The sequence below is a fragment of the Xenopus laevis genome, chromosome 7S (genome assembly GCF_017654675.1).
Source record: "Xenopus laevis strain J_2021 chromosome 7S, Xenopus_laevis_v10.1, whole genome shotgun sequence".
NCBI lineage: Eukaryota > Metazoa > Chordata > Amphibia > Anura > Pipidae > Xenopus > Xenopus laevis.
Genome location: NC_054384.1, coordinates 98,447,986 through 98,467,223, shown reverse-complemented (window position 1 = coordinate 98,467,223; position 19,238 = coordinate 98,447,986). Strand labels below are relative to the sequence as shown.

The window sequence follows — 19,238 nt, the reverse complement described above, 5'->3', positions numbered from 1 at the left end:
ACCCCCCAGTCCACTGCTGCTAGGAATTCTATCAAATGTCTGAATTTGCAAGTAATATTGAGTATGGGCCCTTAATAGCCCTGAGCTTCTGCATTGTACAAGAAACAAAGATTCTGAATATTAAACATAAAGGTTCCATAGAAAGGTGCAAAAAGGTTTTCCTTTTTTACAGCTGAGATCTTTGGCATCTAGTACTGGCAAGTAAAGTATAGATTTAGAAAGACAAGGTTGAATATAACTATTGGTACAGGTATGGGACCTGTAATGCAGAATTCTTGGGACCTCGAGTTTTCCTTAATTTGAATCTCCATAAATTAACTTTCTAAAAATCATTTAAAGATTAAATAAAACCAAAAGGACTGTTTCGCCCCATCCATAAGGATATATTATATCTTAGTTTGGATCAAGTACAAGGTTACTGTTTTATTATTAAAGAGAAAAAGGAAATCATTTTTAATATTTTTAATTATTTGATTAAAATTGAGTCTATGGGAGATGGCCTTCCCGTAATTCTGAGCTTTCTGCTTACCTGGTTTCCTGAAAACGGACCCTGTTTATATAAAAAGCTGATCCAGTTGCCCTTTTGGAGTTAGAAACAAATTCTAGACAGGTGGAAAAAAAAGGATCCCCTTATATAATTTAAAGGCAAAAAAAACATTTCTCCATTCTGATCCACAAACCAACCGCAGATCATCTCATGTTTTGTGTTTCATTTCATTATCTCTGAGACAACTGGGCCACAACATCAGTTCTACAAATCGTGAGTGCAAATGAGCCCCTTTCCAACTCTCCCGGGTGCCCTCATATCAAATGCATATTGAGTGTGACGTTGTTTGTATACAAGTTTGTACTTTCGCTTGATGCTGCATATGAATTGGCCACCAAAGGCATGTATCTGCCTAAGGGCTCACACTACAAGTATTCCATCCCTCGGCACCGCATATTAGTAACTGGTCCCGGTCACTGTATGGCTCTAGAGACACAGACATCAATGCCTATTATTCCTGCAGTCAGACTTTGTCCATGTGGGTGAGTTGGATCAACTGTGCCTTGTGGTGAAATGAACAACACAAAATTACGCTTAAGCCTTTTGATGATGTTATCTCCTTACCCATATAGACAAATACAAGAGGTCCTCTGCACTCAACCCATTATCAATATATTTAGGAGATTGAGACATTTTGTGCCTTAAGCTACAAAAAAAATGCTTTACCCTTTAAACAAAAGAGGGATTGTTTGTCCATATACTGCAATATATTTAAGCTGGCCAACTACGTCAAAGTCATCCCTGGTATGGCCAGTCCTACACTCAACTTGCATCCAGTGTCGGACTGGCCCGGTGGGCCCCGACCCTCATGGGCCTCCATAGGGCCAGACCCCTCTTCCGATATAGGATGGCACAAAAAAAAGTTCTGCGCCGCACTGTCTGCACATGCGCACCGATGTTCGTGCATGCGCGCCAGTTGCCGGTTGTTGTGTGTTGCCGGGTGCCCCCCAGAATTCTATTCAGGGTCGGACTGGCATATTTGGGGTCCACTGGGTTCCAAACCTCGAGGGCCCCTGCATGCATGCGCAAGAGCAGGCTCACCATGTGCACATGTGCAAATGTCAGCGTGCATGCGCAAAATCCAGCGTACACCACTCATGCTCAAAATCATACACGCTGCACGCATGCGTGAAAATCCTGCCCGACACATTTGTTTTTAAGTTCTGGATGATGGGAACGAGTCTGGGTGCCGGCGGAGGCCCATGAGGGCCAGTCCGACCCTGAGGGGTCGGGAAGGGGGTCGGAGGGGTCGGTGAGGGGGTCGGCGTCCAATTTGGCATGCTACATTAATTGTTTGGCAACCCACTTCAGGACTGTCCTTGGCCCAGTTCTGGCCCACGGCCCGGCGATTGAGGACCCGTGCTGTAAACTGTTCTAAATTGATATACTGTATTTAGTTGATACATTTGTTATCTTTGTCCCTGCTGAGCAGAAACTCTGGATTTCATTACAGGCAGCTGTTAGAATTGATACAATAGTTGCTAATATTCCAGAGATGCTGCTGAGAAATGTATCAACTAATTGTATCAACTAAATGTAGCAAATTGTAACAGTTCAAAATCTGCTCCTGGATCACTGAACTTCCAGACTGAAACCCCAGAGACACAACCATTCAACTTTAAAATGCAATTTTGGTGGAAAACAATCAAAAATAAAACATGAAAAACAACTATGATCCCCAACCAGTGACTCACGAGTAACATGTTGCTCCCCAACCCCTTGGATGTTGCTCCCAGTGAGCAGGTGTTTATTTTTGAATTCCTGGATCAGAGGCAAGTTTTGGTTGCAAACAGAGCCTCCTGTAGGCTGCCAGTCCATATAGGGGCTGCCAAATAGCCAATCACAACCCTTATTTGCCCATCAGTAACTTTTTTCATGCTTGTGTTGCTCCCCAACTCTTTTTAAAATTGAATTTTTGCTTACAGGTAAAAAAAAAATGGTTGGGGACCCCTGCTTTAAGGTATATCATACTTGCTCTGAGTACATATATACCATAAGCTTTCATATATGATTAGTGATGGGCGAATTTATTTGGCAGGTGTGAACTCGCACCAAACTTCCGTATTTCGCTGGCTGCAATGAAATTCGCAAATTTGCCGGGTAAATTTGCCGGCCCCAAAGTTTTTTTGAAGCTGCCATAGTTTTTGACGCCGGCGATGATTAACTGATGATAGACTTAAATGGGTGCCGGTGTTAACTTTGATGGCCGAGCGATTTGCAAATTTTTTTGCATATGCAAATTAGGCTCGGGGAGGAAAATCGTGTGACTTTTTGTCACAAAACATGGAGGTAAAAAATGTTTTCTCCTATCCACCACTAATTTGCATTAGGGATGCACCGAATCCACTATTTTGGATTTGGCCGAACCCCAGAATCCTTCTCGAAAGATTCAGCCGAATACCGGACGGAATCCTAATTTGCATATGCAAATTAGGGGGTGGGAAAGGAAAAACATTTTTGACTTCCTTGTTTTGTGACAAAAAGTCATGCGATTTCCCTCCCTGGCCATAATTTGCATATGCAAACTAGCAGGGGCGTAACTACAGAGGAAGCAGACCCTGCGGCTGCAGGGGGGCCCAGGAGGTACAGGGGGCCCCATGAGGCTCTCATTGATGAGCAATTTGAACATATATTGGTAAAACAGGACAAATACTGGATATGTTGGGGGCCCTAAAATTAATTTGCTGCGGGGCCCAGCATCATCTAGTTACGCCACTGCAAACTAGGATTCGGTTCGGCCAGGAAGAAGGATTCAGCCAAATCCTGCTGAAAAATGGCAAAACCTGGGCAAATCCCAAAGCAAATCCTGGATTCGGTGCATCCATAATTGCTTGTACAAATTAGGATTCGGTATACAGCCGATTCTTTCTTAAAGGATTCAGGGGGTTCGGCCCAATCTTTCTTAAAGGATTCAGCGGGTTCAGCCGAATCTTTCTTAAAGGATTCAGGGGGTTCGGCCCAATCTTTCTTAAAGGATTCAGGGGGTTCGGCCGAATCTTTCTTAAAGGATTTAGGGGGTTCGGCCGAATCTTTCTTAAAGGATTCAGGGGGTTCGGCCCAATTTTTCTTAAAGGATTCAGGGGGTTCGGCCCAATCTTTCTTAAAGGATTCAGGGGGTTCAGACGAATCTTTCTTAAAGGATTCAGAGGTTTCGGATGAATTTCCTTAAAGGATTTAGGGGGTTCGGACAAATCTTTCTTAAGGGATTCAGGGGGTTCGGCCCAATCTTTCTTATAGGATTCAGGGGGTTTGGCCCAATCTTTCTTAAAAGATTCAGAGGGTTCAGCCGAATCTTTCTTAAAGGATTCAGGAGGTTCGGCCGAATCTTTCGTAAAGGATTCAGGATGTTCGGCCGAATCTTTCTTAAAGGATTCAGGGGGTTCGGCCCAATCTTTCTTAAAGGATTCAGGGGGTTCGGCCCAATCTTTCTTAAAGGATTCAGGGGGTTCGAGCGAATCTTTCTTAAAGGATTCAGAGGTTTTGGATGAATTTTCTTAAAGAATTTAGGGGGTTCGGACGAATCTTTCTTAAAGGATTCAGCGGGTTTGGCCGAATCTTTCTTAAAGGATTCAGGGGGTTCGGCCCAATCTTTCTTAAAGGATTCATCGGGTTCAGCCGAATCTTTCTTAAAGGATTCAGGGGGCTTGGCAGAATCCAAAATAGTGGATTCAGTGCATTCCTAGTGAGTATCCACACAACATAGGATCTATTCCACAGGTAACCTGTCCCATTCTTGTTACTACAGCATTAAAAAAATATGGAAGAGAGGCAAAAGAAATTTGCTGCTACAGCTTTGAACTCCAGGAGCAGCAACCTCCCACCTCCCCCCAGCACAGCCTGCAAACTCCAGCAGCTCCGCCATTAAAGCTCCACAGGTTGCAGCTCCCGCTCACACTTGTTTGCTGAGTGGCACTGCCGCACGACGAGACGGTCACGGTGGGAGGAGCCAGCGCTTGTGTGTGTGAGTAGCAAACTCCTCCCACAGGTCGTCTCCGCCCCTGAACTGCAACTGACTCACTGAGCTAATTTCATTCCTCTCTTTCATTCCAGAGATTCCACTGAAAAGCTGTCACCTTTCCAAAATACCAAGCCTGCTTCCCAACTACCAGCAGCAGCAGCACCGGCAAACCAACAAAAACAAGCGCCTTTAACTATCAGGCCAGCCCTGCTAAGAGCCTGAGAGAGAGCCCTCCTCATCCTCACCTGACCTTCCTCTCACACAGGAGGAGGGGGCAGAGACAATCCCTCTTAGTGCTGCCCAAAAGAGAGAAAAAAAAATCCAAGTCTTTTCTCAACAAAGTGCTGAGCAGAGTTGCTTTTTTTCCCCCCTATCCCACCCCCCCCCTGCCCAGTTGGTAGCTCCCAGATTCCCCCTAACAATAACCAAGTGGCATCAGTTTGTGAGTCCAGCAGAAAGAAAGGTAAGCAGAAAAAAGGGGGGAATCTGTAAGTGCTGTGTGTGTGTTTCTCTCTCTCTCTCTAGTCCTGGATCTGGAAGCTTCAAATCCTTGTCGTTTCTGGCATGTTTGGCATTTTTTGGGTTCCTTTCTCTCTTCCTGATCACTTTAGCAGTGAGTTGAGCCTGGAGAGAGGAGGGAAAAGCCCAGTCTTTTTCTTTCTGTCCTTTACAAGAACAAGAAGGGGAGGGTGGGATACAGGGGGGGGATTTGTCTGCATTTTTGTTCCTTTTTCTTTCTTATTTTGGCAGCTTTGGTTTCCCAGCTCGGGGATTCAGCCGAGAGTCACAAAAAAATCGATATGACGTTCCTTCTTTTTACATTGGAACTACAACTCCCAGCAACCCCCGACAGCCTTTGTCTATGTGGGAGTTGTAGTTCCTCAACAGCAGGAAAGTTATTACATGATTTATTCTCTCTCTCCCAGAGCCCCGGATAAAGCTTCCGATCGCCCTTTGGATACAAAACGCTCCAACTCGGACACTTCTGCGATCGCACTAAGAAGCCCCCTTGTTTCTTTGTGATCTGTTTCTCATTATCCAACGAGCTCCATTCTCGTAAGTAACTCTTTGCTTGTTCCATCCCGATCTCCCAGCTGCCTGTGTTATAAAAACCAAAAAATACCCTGCGACTCTTGTTCGCACAAAACGCTCTAAATCTGGGCGCTTTTTCCCGACATTTGCGCTCTGATCCGCTGTAGTTTCTAGCAGAATGCTGAGCTCAGCGCATTTGTCGGGGCAACTTTTCTCATTCTCCCTATGTGATCAGTAACTTTAGTGCATTTGTTGCTTGGCTCCCACCCTATATATCTATAATTAATTCCTTTCTTCTATCATTTATACTGGGTCCTTTATTTTAATGTTATTAATTGAGTTTAATCTCATATACTGTATTATATATATTATATTTATATATTGTAAGGACAAGATAACCTTGTATGGTGTGTGTGTAAAAAAAAAAAAAATAATAATAAAAAAAAAAAAAAATATATATATATATATATATATATATATATATATATATATATATAGATATATATATATAGATATATCTATATAGATATATCTATATATATATATATATATATATATATATATATATATATATATATATATATATGGACTAGACAGCCTTGTATGGTGTATGTGTATATTTTTATATCTATATGACAGTGGGAATAAATACATTAATATTTTGAGTTGTAATTAGTGATGGGATAATAAATTCGCTTGGCACAAATTCTCAGCCAATTACCATGTTTCACTGCCGGCAAATAAATTAGCGAAAATTCCCGAGAAGTTGCTTGCGTCAAAATCAGGACGCCCATTGACTTTAACGCCGGCGTCAGCTTGGAGGCGGTCGTCAATTTCCGATTTTCACGATTTTTAGTGAAAATGATTTTTTCGTGAAACGTTTATATCTCACGTTTTTTCCGCAGATTTTTCGGCCGTTTCAATTCTCTAATCTTTTGGCGAAACGGGAGAAATTCAACCCATCACTAGTTGTAATGCACTGTTGGGATGAGGTCTCTTCCCTAGAGAGATTACAGTGATGTCTATTTACATGTATTACTTGTTATGTGGAATATAAGCATGTTATATGTCTCTAATGTTACAGTACTTTTACCCCAGTATATATGTCAATAATTACATAGGGATTTATTACAATAGAACTTGTATTTTTTTTTTTTTTTTTTTAATAGAGGGAAGGGTTATTTTAAGGAACACAAAGGAGTATTCCTGCTCCATGACAAGTTTCCCTTGAGTGAGCTGGAGTGTAATTTAGGGGTAGGGAGAAAAGTCGTTGGATCCTGTAGTTGCCATGTTGCCGGCTGGGATATTGCCCAACTGTTGCCGGGCAGCCTGTAGGAAATGGAAGCCGACATGGAAAGGCTTTGGGAGAAGGGGGGGTGGGGTGGAGGAGGGAGAGGAACAGATAAGGAGGGAACAGGCCTGCCTTTCAAAGTTTTCACTCTTTGTTCAGCTGCATTGTGCAGGGCTGCCATGTTAGCTGTATTCTGCCCATTTATTTATTTTGTAGTACCAATGTGTAAATAATGCGGGAAGCACCTTTCCTTCCCCCCCCTCCCTTTCCTTCACTGTGTGGAGTTGGCAGCAAACAAATCTGTTATGGTTTAACTGGTTCCAGGGAGCAATGGCTGCACAAAGGCCCAGATTCAAATAAGGGACGATCTGCATACGTTAACTTGCGAAGTGCTGGGGGTGGGAGTGCAAGTTAATTCCAGGGAGGGCTTTAGCTTGTTATCAAACTAGGAAAATAACCCAAAGCCCCTTATCCCCCTTCACCTGTAGGCCCAGCTGCTTTTTAAAAACTTTTTAATGTCATTTTTTTTTATGTTGTTGCATAGATTGTGTGCCAAAAAATAACGTTGCAGTCGCAAAGACTTGTCTTTTTTTTTTTTTTTTTTAGCTTTTCCAATCACAGCATTATTTACTTCCATACTTTGTCCGCTGTAATGTATTCCTTTCTACAGACTGGGCCCCTAGGGCCATACAAAGAGGGGAGGGGGGGAAGCTATTTGGGTAATCACCAAATCCTTATTGTGAGTTTTTAGATTGTAAGCTGACTATGCGTGTTCAGGACAGGCCTTTTGTCATTCAAAAGAGACTGCAAGTGTTTTTACATGTCAGATACAGTAGATATAGAACACTGCTGAGTAGTGATGGGCGACTTTAATTGACAGGCGCAAAATTGCATAAATTCGCGCAAATGTAGAGAAAATTCACCGGCGGCAATTAAACACACGCCCATTGACTTCAATGCAATTGGGCAAAATAGGCGCGCATAAAATTGTCACTGGCGTCGGAAGTTGTCGCCATGCTTTGTGAAATTTTTCGCCATTTCGTGGGAAATTCATGAATTTTTCGGCGAAGCGCAGCGGGACAAATTCGCCCATCACTACTGCTGAGTTTGTGTTAGGGACAGTTCGTATTTAACGCTTTAGATACCACTGTACTATAATATACAACATTTTCCAACACCTACGTTTATATTATTTTATTTGTGTAGCGTTTACAGCACTGATTGTTTATCGAACAGACGGGGAACAACAACCATAAACATAAATTACTTAGTGCCGTATATACAATTACATTGATGATTAAGTGCTAAGTGTTGAGAGGAAATCCTTGCCCACCGTACAATTAGAATCTTTTAATGGGAAGCCGGGAATAGTAGTTCATTTGTATCAGAAGGGCTAAAGTTGCTCTTCTCTGATTTATCTAATTGGCTTATATCGACTTTATTATTATTATTAAAATGTACAGAATTTCCTTTTTGTCTGGCTCCTTTATTCCCCATACGTCTGATAAATAGCAGTGTGATATATTTTAGAAAAAAGAGAGTTTCGGAGGAGAGCCCTCCCTCCAGGGAAACCGTTTGCGTCCTTCTGTAATTAAAGGGTTAACGTCTGAGCAGTGTAGCTCTTTCCTAACCACGTTTTTTTTTTCTCTTCTTCCTCGAGTGAATAAAGAAAGGGTAAAATAAATACTTGGGCTCGGCAGTTTAAACCTCCCTCGAATTCCTGCTTTTCAAGTTTTTTGGCGGTTCAGTGTAGTCTGTGTGTTTTTGGGAAATCACTTGAGTTGCAACAGGGGCCTAAAGTTTGTGCTTGCTGTAGAGTGCCGTCCTGTGCCTTAAAGTTATAGTAACATGCTGCCCATTAATAAAAAAGAAATAAGAACATTTGTCTCTAATAAAGGGCAAGTCAAGCATACATAAAGCTGATGGGGAAGGTCATTGTATCTGTGTTGATAAGACACTATTACAATGTGTCAGTTGTACAAGGTGCCATGTGAAATCACTGTAAGTGTGGAACAGCTGAAGAGTAACAGTTGTTGCACTTTAAGTAAAATACTGTTAATATTATTTTGGCTTGTCTGTCGGGTACATAGAGTGCAATGTTCTGCTCATAAGGAAAAATTCTCTAATTAGAGGGGCGCTACGCCTTTTCCAAAACTTATCGTGTTTTCTTAGTGCACCACAAATAATGACTTTAAACATGTATCCTCTTTACGATTACTTTTTAGCTTTTCTAAAATGTAGGTAAAAAATATATCCCCCTATCATTTTTGCAAAGTAGGAACTCAACTAAAACCTGCCTACTTCCTAAACTGCTACAATTTAATACATTAGTTACATTGCTCCTTATCTGCCCCTGTTGAGCGTGTTCCCGCATGCTTAAAGGACAAGGAAAGCCCTATTCCCTTAAAGGGGTTGTTCGCCTTGAAATTAACTTTTAGTATGATGCAGAGAGTGATATTCTGAGACAATTCGTAATTGGTTTCCATTTTTTATTATATGTGGTTTCTGAGTTATTTCAATTTTTATTCAGCAGCTCTCCAGTTTGCAGTTTCAGCCATCTTGTTGCTAGGGTCCAACCATGCATTGATTTGGAAAAGAGACTGGAATATGAATAGGAGAGGCCTGAATAGAAAGATGAATGATAAAAAGTAGCAATAACAATACATTACATTGCTAGCCTTACAGAGCATTTGATTTTAGATGGGGTCAGTGACCCCTGTTTGAAAGCTGGAAACAGTCAGAAGAAGAAGGCAAATAATAAACAAACTATACAAAATAAATAATGAAGACCAATTGAAAAGTTACTTAGATTTTGGCTATTCTATAACATACTAAAAGTTAACTTAAAGGTGAAGCACCCCTTTAAGGGGGTTCCAAAATATTAGGCACCCTCCAGTGAATAGAATTGATTTCCAGGGCACTGGGCTGTGGAAATTTAGGGAATAAACAATAGCAATTGAATTAATTTGTAGGATGCCTACAATTTTGACGATTTGCCTTCTCTTATCCTATAATCAATCGCAGTGCATTTATTTTTACCCGGTCTTGACATATGAAAGGCAGAAAAGAAGAAAAAATTTATTTTTGAAACCTAAATTTTAAATGTTAAAATATAGAAAGCCATTGAAAATGATTTGTGTGGTTTGAGACAAGCTCTGCGAAGGTGAACTCCTCATAAAGTTGTTTGTGCGGTGAAGCCTACATTGTAAAGTCAACTGAAACTTACTATGAAACCTGTTCCAAACCTGCCATGGGACATTTACGTCTCATACATAATGGGAGATTCCTGTTCTTGTTTATAGGTTGGTGGATTACCAGGGAGAGAGATGTCATGTAGAAAAACATAGTGGAGTAGTAGTTGAGGTTGAAAAATATCTGGTCAGTCGGATACTTACATAGACCTTATTAATATTCAGAGTTATGTAAATACTTCCTTATTTAACTGAGCCAATAGGGGTGTGTGATAAATTCCTGGCAGGTATTTTTATGTTGATTAATTAACTTGTCTCTGGTCTTGTATGATGCAGCCACCAAAAAGGTGGGAGCTTGGTGCTGGAAATGTTGGACTGCAGAGCTTTGATTAGTAGTTGCTGACGTTGTATGAGTTCAGATGGGAAACTACAACTCCCAGCATCACTCTGCTTTTGTGGCCATTCAGATGGCTCAAGAGATGATCCGATACATTTCATACTCTTTGTTGTAGATAACCGAGGATAACAGAAAGGAGCCTGTGCTCAACAGTATCTAATCACCTAGGTAGATGTAGAAAAATGCTGATACCTCTTTAAAAAAGGGACTTATTTGTTAAATCAATTTTAAATCGACTTAATAAATATTAAAATATTTAATACATATTTAAGAGGTATCCTGGTGTGTTATATATTGATAATGAACTAGGGTCAAGTGAATGGTCACCGAGCTTACAATCTAAATTCATGCGCCAGCTGCTCTACATCATGCACTTTATAACAGTTTTGGGCTGTGGGGCAAAATAACTATTCTGTTACATATTTTATTTTGTAGAACAGCAATAAAAGAGGTTCAGGTTACACCGCAGATGGCAGATAAACTCTGTAGAGCAATGAGAGTAATGGTGTTATCTGTTAGCCACTATTTAACCTGTGCCATATAGTTTTTTTGTTTCAATTCCACCATTGCTACATAGCAGCTTGTTTATATATCAGTGTTTACTAAAGTGGTAGTTTAAAACGCTTTAATTTTTTGATTTTACTGTTCCTTTAAGCTTTCTCTATAGTTACACCACTATATAATATATATATATACCTGCATTCATTTGAAATGTGTGATCAAACAAAAACATAATATACACAGGTATTGGATCTGTTACCCAGCATGCTCAGGACCTGGGATTACTGGAAAATGATTTGTTCCATAATTTGGAGCACTGTGCCTTAAGGCTACTAATATATATTTAAAGGACAAGAAAAGTCAGATTCGTTAAGCTCTCCTCCAGCGAAATAAAAATGCTTACTTTTTGCTCCGGACCAGTGCTTCTCTTTTGTAAACAATGCACTGAACCAGGGTATTATCCTTCTTAATGCTGCACTGCCATGTATTTCAATTGTCCTAGGAATCCCTTGCCTGGCCTATGCACAGTACAATGAATCCCCCGCTGTATAGAAGAACAATGGTTGGTTCTCAATGCAAAGTCTGAAAACCTCTGCTGAGTTGTATCTGCTATACATGTATGCAGCAAATAACCAACAATTTGACCCAAGTTCCATTGTGTGTGAGCACATATACACTCAGACATAAACAGATGCCATGAGTGTGTACCTAAATGCACCCTCAAATGCCTGCACCCACACACACTCGCTGCTCTTGTGCAACTGTAAGATCATGTACATGAATGGGTTAGTGGGATGACTTTGATACAGGTTACTTTAGTGTTTGAATCTAAATCCGAGAGAGGGAGGTGCACATAGATACTTAAATATGATTCATGGTTATTCAATTCTATATTACATGTCACAGTGAAGCTAAAACGTATACCGTCCGTCAACGTGTGACGCAGAATAAGTGAAAACAGCCTGGAGGAACATTACTGCTGACATAGAAGTTGCACGTACAGGAGAACAACAACTCTTGGCAGGTAGAATAGAATTTAAGAGCAACCGCACAGGCATGAACAATGACAAGAAATGTCACGCTCAGATTCAGGGAGATTAGTCGCCGGCGACAAATCTCCTCCTCTTCGGGGCGACTAATCTCCCCGAACTGCCTTCCCGTCGGCTAGAATGTAAATAGCCACGGGATGGCACTCGGAGCTCTTCGTTTTCCGAAGTCACCCGAAGTTTCCTTGTGAGAGTCGCCCCGAAGAAATGGTGATTTGTTGCCGGACGACTAATCTCCCCGAATTTGACCTTGTGTCTAAAACTTGTAGCTTTCAAGCTAAATACATCAAAGGATCTGGTGAGGTTCAGGGGGGACAGTATTGTTTGGGAGGGAGATAATTGCCTTGAAATTCGTCTGCTGAGATGTTCAAAACAGATGGACCAACCAAATCTTATGTTATAATCTGTGTAAGGTAGATTATTATTATTGAATCACTGTACTATTATAATAAAGAACCCTATTCCAGTATTTAGAGTTTGAAAAGCATTCTGTTCTATGACCAAAGCTAACCTAGGCACAGTTTTTCTGCAATAGCTGTGTCTGCTTGTGGAGTATCCTGCACAGCCTATGACAAAGTAGAGCAATGTTTGACAAGTTTATAATTTTATCAAACCATAGCTGTTGGACTTCAAAGCCGGCCCCCTTACATTGCTGGATTATTATTAGGAATCTGTAAATCAATAGGAGGGCTATAGGAGTTCTTGGCTTCATTAAAATTGAGCCTATCGATTGAGGAATGCACAGTATGTGGCCATGCAGCACCCAGCTTTTGCTTACAATGGGTTGTAGTGGTTCTTGGATTGGTGGCTAATGCCATGTTTAATTTATGTCAATGTTATGTGATGGTCGTTTTGGTCTTTTTGGTCTTTTGCTATGGGTTCTAAACTAGTGAAACAGGGTTTAAGTACTCTAGTGGTTACATATTTAGAAATAACAGGCAGATCAAGATGTAAAACAAATATTTATACCTTGCAAAACCAGTTGCTGAGACGGATTCAGAATAACAGCAAATATTTAGAAATAGTAAAGCTAAGCTTAGTTAAAAAAACACCGGAGGAAATACTCTTGTGTTCTACAGGCTGGTTAATGGCACACTGTGCGTTCAACAAGAAGTAGGAAAATGACAAATTGCCATTGATTATACTGGTAACGCCGAGTAGTGGTGATCAGAGCCCAAATGGCAAGAAATTTCTCACTATCCTTTGTGTCAGTTGTGGGTTTAAGGTGAGCTTACCCGATATATGTATATATTTCTTTATAGAATACTACTGTAGGGAGTGCTGTACATTTATAGAATACAGTAATAGTTTAAATAGGGGGGCACACATAACCTCTGACCTGTAGAGCTTACACTCTAAATAGGCAATCATTTTATGCATTAAATTCAAATACAATTTTTTGTCGATCAGTGCAGCCCGGCAAGTTGCATTTTTTTTTTTTAGATGTGTCCGTCAATGTTTTGAACATTGAATTTCAGACCCATCAACGGATGGAAAAGATATCCTTATACAGGTATGGGACCTGTTATCCAGAATGCTCAGTGCCTGGGGTTTTCTGGATAACGGATCTTTCCGTAATTTGGATCTTCAAACCTTAAGTCTACTAGAAAATCATGTAAACATTAAATAAACCCAAATAGCTGGTTTTGCTTCCAATAAGGATTAATGATATCTTAGTTTGGATCAAGTACAAGCTACTGTTTTATTAATACAGAGAAAAAGGAAAACACGTTCAAAAACTTTGATTATTTCATTATAATGGAGTCTATGGGAGATGGCCATTCCGTAATTTGGAGCTTTCTGGATAATGGGTTTCTGGATAACAGATCTTATAACTGTAATAAGTAGAGCTTAATTAACTTTAAAATAATTAGCTTTCATGGTTAAGTGACCCGGAGGCAGCCATTTGGGTTTTAATCTAATCTGCATGGGTAATTATTAGGATGTTATCTCAATGCAGTAATGGATCACGTCGTTTTTGGGGATAAATGGGTTTATATCATGAAAAAATATTCTGTCTGAAGGATGTGCTGGGCTTGCAATACGGAACAGTGTAGTCCCATTGCTTTCCAAATCATTTCTCCTTCCGAAAACCGTCCCTGGTCTCACTATATTTATATTATGATGGAGCTTAACCCCACAGCTGGCTCCTGCAGGGTTAAGCGCCACTTGTGCTGTGAGAATCAAGATATCATTGAGACAGGACAGAGCACAAACAGGAGCATGTGAGAACATCTAATTTTTATGGCCCTGTAACAGTTTTCTGCAGCTGGAAATGTGCGTATACATTACAATGCTGCCCAAATGTGCGTATACATTACAATGCTGCCCAAATGTGCGTATACATTACAATGCTGCCCGGGCCACAAAGAGTCCTGTTTTGTACACACCATCCTCATTCAACAGAGCAGGGGCCACCCTGCAACTCCCGATTTATTTGCACCATCTGCATTGAATAGCATGACATCTCTCCACTGAATAGAAGCCTATTCTTTGAAAGTGGTAACACCATTAAATAAACACACTCTGTGCCTTAAACCTGTGGCAAATACAATAAGGAGATTAGCTTGATTAACACCTTTACTGCTGGTGACAATAGTGCTCGGCGAAAAGCAGTATTCCCATAAGCATGCTTAGCAAATGAGAGGGTGGGAAATCACACATGAAACAAACATGTTGCTAGCTACCCAGTTATTATTATTGTTTTCAACTTGTGCCCTGCAATTATTTTGTTCTTTTGACCAACATGATTCTCTTCAAAAAGGATTTTTTTTTTTTTTGCATACAAACTGAGAAAGTGTTAGCATATGGCTAAGACTGGGTCCCCAACCTCAGACTATGGGCTTTTTGGGTTAAAAAAAAGTGCCCTCCGCTGTTGTGTCCTAGACACCTGCCGCTTCAGCCTATACCCCTAATTCTGGCCCAGTGGGGCATACTCAATATGGCGGCTCTCCTTTTTTTCCAATCTTGTAGAGTCTTAACTTGTCTTGAAATATGTACAGCCAAGTCCTCTGTTTTAAAAAAGAACATTAATTGGAAGATTTATGAGCTGAGCTTTGCCATTGCTTTCTATGAGCTTGCCGTTCTTGCATTGAGGTCATGTTAAACTACTTAGCAAGACATTGTTAATTAAACATTTGTGAAATAATGTTACCAGTGCTGATATTCTAAATAAATGTTAATGTGTAATAGGGGAATAAATACAAATGGGAAACTCCTAGAGCAGTGATCCCCAACCAGTAGCTCATGAGCAACATGTTGCTCCCCAACCCCTTGGATGTTGCTCCCAGTGGCCTCAAACCAGGTGATTATTTTTGTATTCCAGGCTTGGAAGTTAGTTTTAATTGCATAGAAACTAAGTATAGTGCCAAGCAGAGCCTCCTGTAGTCTGCCAGTCCACATAGGTGCTACCAAATAGCCATTCACAGCCCTTATTTGTCACCCCAAGGAACTTTTTCATGCTTGTGTTGCTCCCTAACTCCTTTTACATTTGAATGTGGCTCATGGGTAAAAACAGTTGGGGACCCCTGTCCTAGAGGAAGCTGGCTGACTTTCTGACTGTATTGCTTTGTATTTATGTAAGAACCACAAATATACACACTACTTTACAGGACATGAGCATAAATGGACCAGAATAAATCTGTAAATGGTAGGAGATTCAGTTCACAGTTGGATTGAGGTCCCCAGAGAGTTTACAGTCCATTTGAAACTGTGTTATTCACATAGAAGCTGGTTTAGGGTAAGGCCAGACGAGGAGATTCGGGGAGATTTTGTCGCCTGGCGACTTATCGCCACGTCTTTTGCGCGACTATCTCCCCGAACTGCCTCAGCGTTTTTCCCCTTAGGCTACAGCGCAAAATCAGTGAGGCAACTTTGGGCGACTATTGAAAACGCATCGCCGCGTGTGCATTAGCGCAGGCGATTTTGCGCTGTAGCCTATGGGGGAAAAACCGCTGAGGCAGTTCGGGGAGATAGTCGCGCAAAAGACGTGGCGATAAGTCGCCAGGCGACAAAATCTCCCCGAATCTCCTCGTCTGGCCTTACCCTTAGGCTAAGGGCACACTAGGCGATAGCGCCGCGACTTTTCGCCGCGACTTTTAATCCGCAATCACTGGGGAAACTTTGGCGCTGGCGTCTATGGGGAATCGCGACAAATCGCCAGCGTAAAAACACACGCGGCGATCTTTTTTCTATTGTCGCTCGAAATCGCCTAGCGAGGCGATTTCGAGCGACAATAGAAAAAAGATAGCCGCGTGTGTTTTTACGCTCGCGATTCCCCATAGACGCCAGCGCAAAAGTTTCCACAGCGATTGCGGCTTAAAAGTCGCGGCGAAAAGTCGCGGCGAGTCAAATCGCCGCGCTATCGCCTAGTGTGGCCTTAGCCTTAGAATTCAGGTGGACAGAGAGAGGAGCAATTTGCTAAAAGGGAACACTCTAATCAGCAATCTCATCAAGATTATCCAGGTTTAGGGAGGCAGAAAACATTCACCTGGGGGGAATCCACAAATGCCTTGAGGGTGAAATTAAAGCAAGAGATACATTTCATGAGATCAAAGCACCCAGGGAGGGAGACGGTACAATGTGTTTAGGGAATTGCCTTCTTGGGTGCTAGAGAAGATTAAGATGGCACTTAAAAGGTTCAAAAAGCGCTTCTACTAAAACCACCTCCAAGTCTAGGTTTTAGCAATTGAAGCAGGCAGAGTCACGCCCAAGGCTGCTGCTTCGGTAGGTGTGTGTGCGCATAGGTTAAATTTGCAACCAAATACATATTATGTGTGAGAAACGTTTTCTTTATGCATTTTGCATACAGGAATATAGCACTAAAGGTTATGGCATATGGGCGTAATCTCTGCCCGTATAGACGCACCCAACTCTACAACTACTGCCCCTATTCACTTGAATGGGAAACATGTGCCAGTGCTGGAACCAACCTTTTTCAGACCATTCATTATACCCATGTGTCATGTAACGGGATGTAACCTGCATGGATTAGAGAAAGGTATGATGAATTATGCATTTTACAACAGACACTGGTCAATGATTCCAGTGACCTGGACTCTTCTCGCTTGATCACCCATGTGTGAATGTGTGACACATGTCTATATAAACATGCAAAGCACTGTATATCTCGTGGGGACTGTACAAATAAATAACACTCTTCGTGCCGTTGATGGCCTTGATATCATCATTCCTGACTTTTATCTACACGACAAAAGCTTGAGTTACATCAAGAACAATATGGACTTCTGGGCGGCAGGAAAGGTTTTCAAATGCTGATTGCTTTAGAGCAAGGAACCCCCCACCTGTGTCAATACCTTTGCTTCTGAACTGCAATTTCAAACACCCCATAGGGTGGTGATCCTCAACCAGTGGCTCGTGAGAAACATGGTGCTCACCAACCCCTTGGATGTTGCTCCCAGTGGCCTCAAAGCAGGTGCTTATTTTTGAATTCCTGGCTAGGAGTTTTAGTTGCATAAAAACAGGTGTACTGACAAACAGAGCCTCCTGTAGGCTGCCAGTCCTCATAGGAGCTACAAAATATCCAATCACAGTGTTTATTTAGTACCCCCAAGAACCTTTTTGATGCCTGTGTTGCTCCCCAATTCTTTTTACATTTGATTGTGGCTCATGGGTGAAAAAGGTTGGGGACCCCCACCTTAGGGCCATGGCACACAGTGAATCCAAGTATTTTGTTGCCTGGAATCATCTTCAGTTTATTGTAAAGACATGGATCTGCATGGTGCACTTGCAAGTCACATTAAAATGCAGTCCTGGACTTTTTATGCTAGCCAGCAGAGGTAGTTGGGGCTCTTTTGTTAGCCAAGTAAATGTAGTATTGGGTTCCTCTTGGTCTTGAACATTTTGGGTTGGCCTCCAGTCGGGAATACAGCGTCCACTAGTGATGAAGGCTAAATATTGGACCACCATTGCAATTTGTGGATTGTATAAAAGTTTAATTTTATCTCTGATCTGCAAAGGCCAATGAAATACTTGCCCCTACATGGCCCTACAAAAAAAAAAAATCTCTGGGGTACCCGCTGGCGTGTCCATCCGGGTGTGAATTCTCATTCTGCTGAATGATGTCTAGACTGAGGCATTGAGCTGGAGGGCTGGGCACTGTGGGCAGTCCTACTCTCATCTCTTTAGGGCAGAGACGCACGCTGCAATTCGGGGAGATTAGTCACCCAGCGACAAATCTCTTCCTCTTTGTTAAATACGGTAATAAGATGACTAAGGTATCTAAAACGAAAGAAGCCATATACAAATTGATAACAAAATGGCATTATACCCCAAGCAAACTTAAAAAAATGTTCCCACAGACATCAAATAGGTGTTGGAGGTGTAAAGAAGGGGAAGGGAACCACACACATATATGGGTTTCGTGCCCAGCTCTGAATGGATATTGGACCCAGATATTGGAGAACATATATAAAATGACTGGGATAAAAATTCAGATAGCTGAACATGTAATGATATTATTTAATATAAATAAAGATAAACAAACTATGCTGGAAGATCCACTTACCTTTCAGTTAGTTCAGATTGCTAAATCATTGATACCTAGGAATTGGAAATCCGAAAAAAACACCGACATATGAGGATTGGATCAGAGCTGTGAAAGAAATAAGTCAATTAGAAGAGTTAACCCACATATATCTTAACACCAGTCAGAAATATTGGAGTATCTGGTTACCTTGGCATAAATTTATTGAAGATTGAACAAGGACAGATTAAGAGGTAATAAAGGGAAGGAATCAGTTTGATACCATTGATGTATGGATAAGATATGTAATTTATGTTTTGTTGGATTCCTTCTGTTGGAAACGGTAAATACTTCACCCCCCTTTTGTTTTTCCCTTTTTTCTTTTGTATCCCCTGTGCAAAAACTGAAAATAAAGAATTTTTTTAAAAAAAAAAAATCTCCTCCTCTTTGGGGCAACTAATCTCCCTGAACTGCCTTCCTGCACTCTGAGCGATTCGTTTTCCGAAGTCGCCTGAAGTTGCCTCACGAGGAAACTTTAGGTGACTTCGGAAAACAAAGTGCTCCGAGTGCCATCCCGCGACAATTTTCATTCTAGCTGGCGGGAAGAGAGGGAGGCAGTTTGGGGAGATAAGTGGCCTGAAGAAGAGGAGATTTGTCGCCGGTCGACTAATCTTCCCGAATTGTAGCGTGTCTCTGCCCTTACTGTTTTCTGGCAGATATTGGATCCAAGTTGTGCATGTAACTAAGTAAATCCCACCCATAGTGCTGATTTCTAGTTTACCTGCTAAGAT

The 19,238-nt window shown here is 41.4% G+C and overlaps 1 protein-coding gene across 7 annotated transcripts in view; it reads left to right on the top strand.

Moving 5' to 3' along the window:
- The first annotated feature begins 4,490 nt into the window (after window positions 1-4,490).
- Window positions 4,491-19,238, top strand: part of tead4.S (TEA domain transcription factor 4 S homeolog) — a 75,190-nt gene continuing 60,442 nt past the window's right edge. For 4 of the 7 annotated variants that reach the window (XM_041570531.1, XM_041570530.1, XM_041570526.1 and 1 more), the window contains exons 1-3: window positions 4,491-4,508; window positions 4,598-4,968; window positions 5,432-5,561. The gene's annotated coding sequence lies outside the window, so the exon portion shown is untranslated. 7 annotated transcript variants of the gene reach the window in all.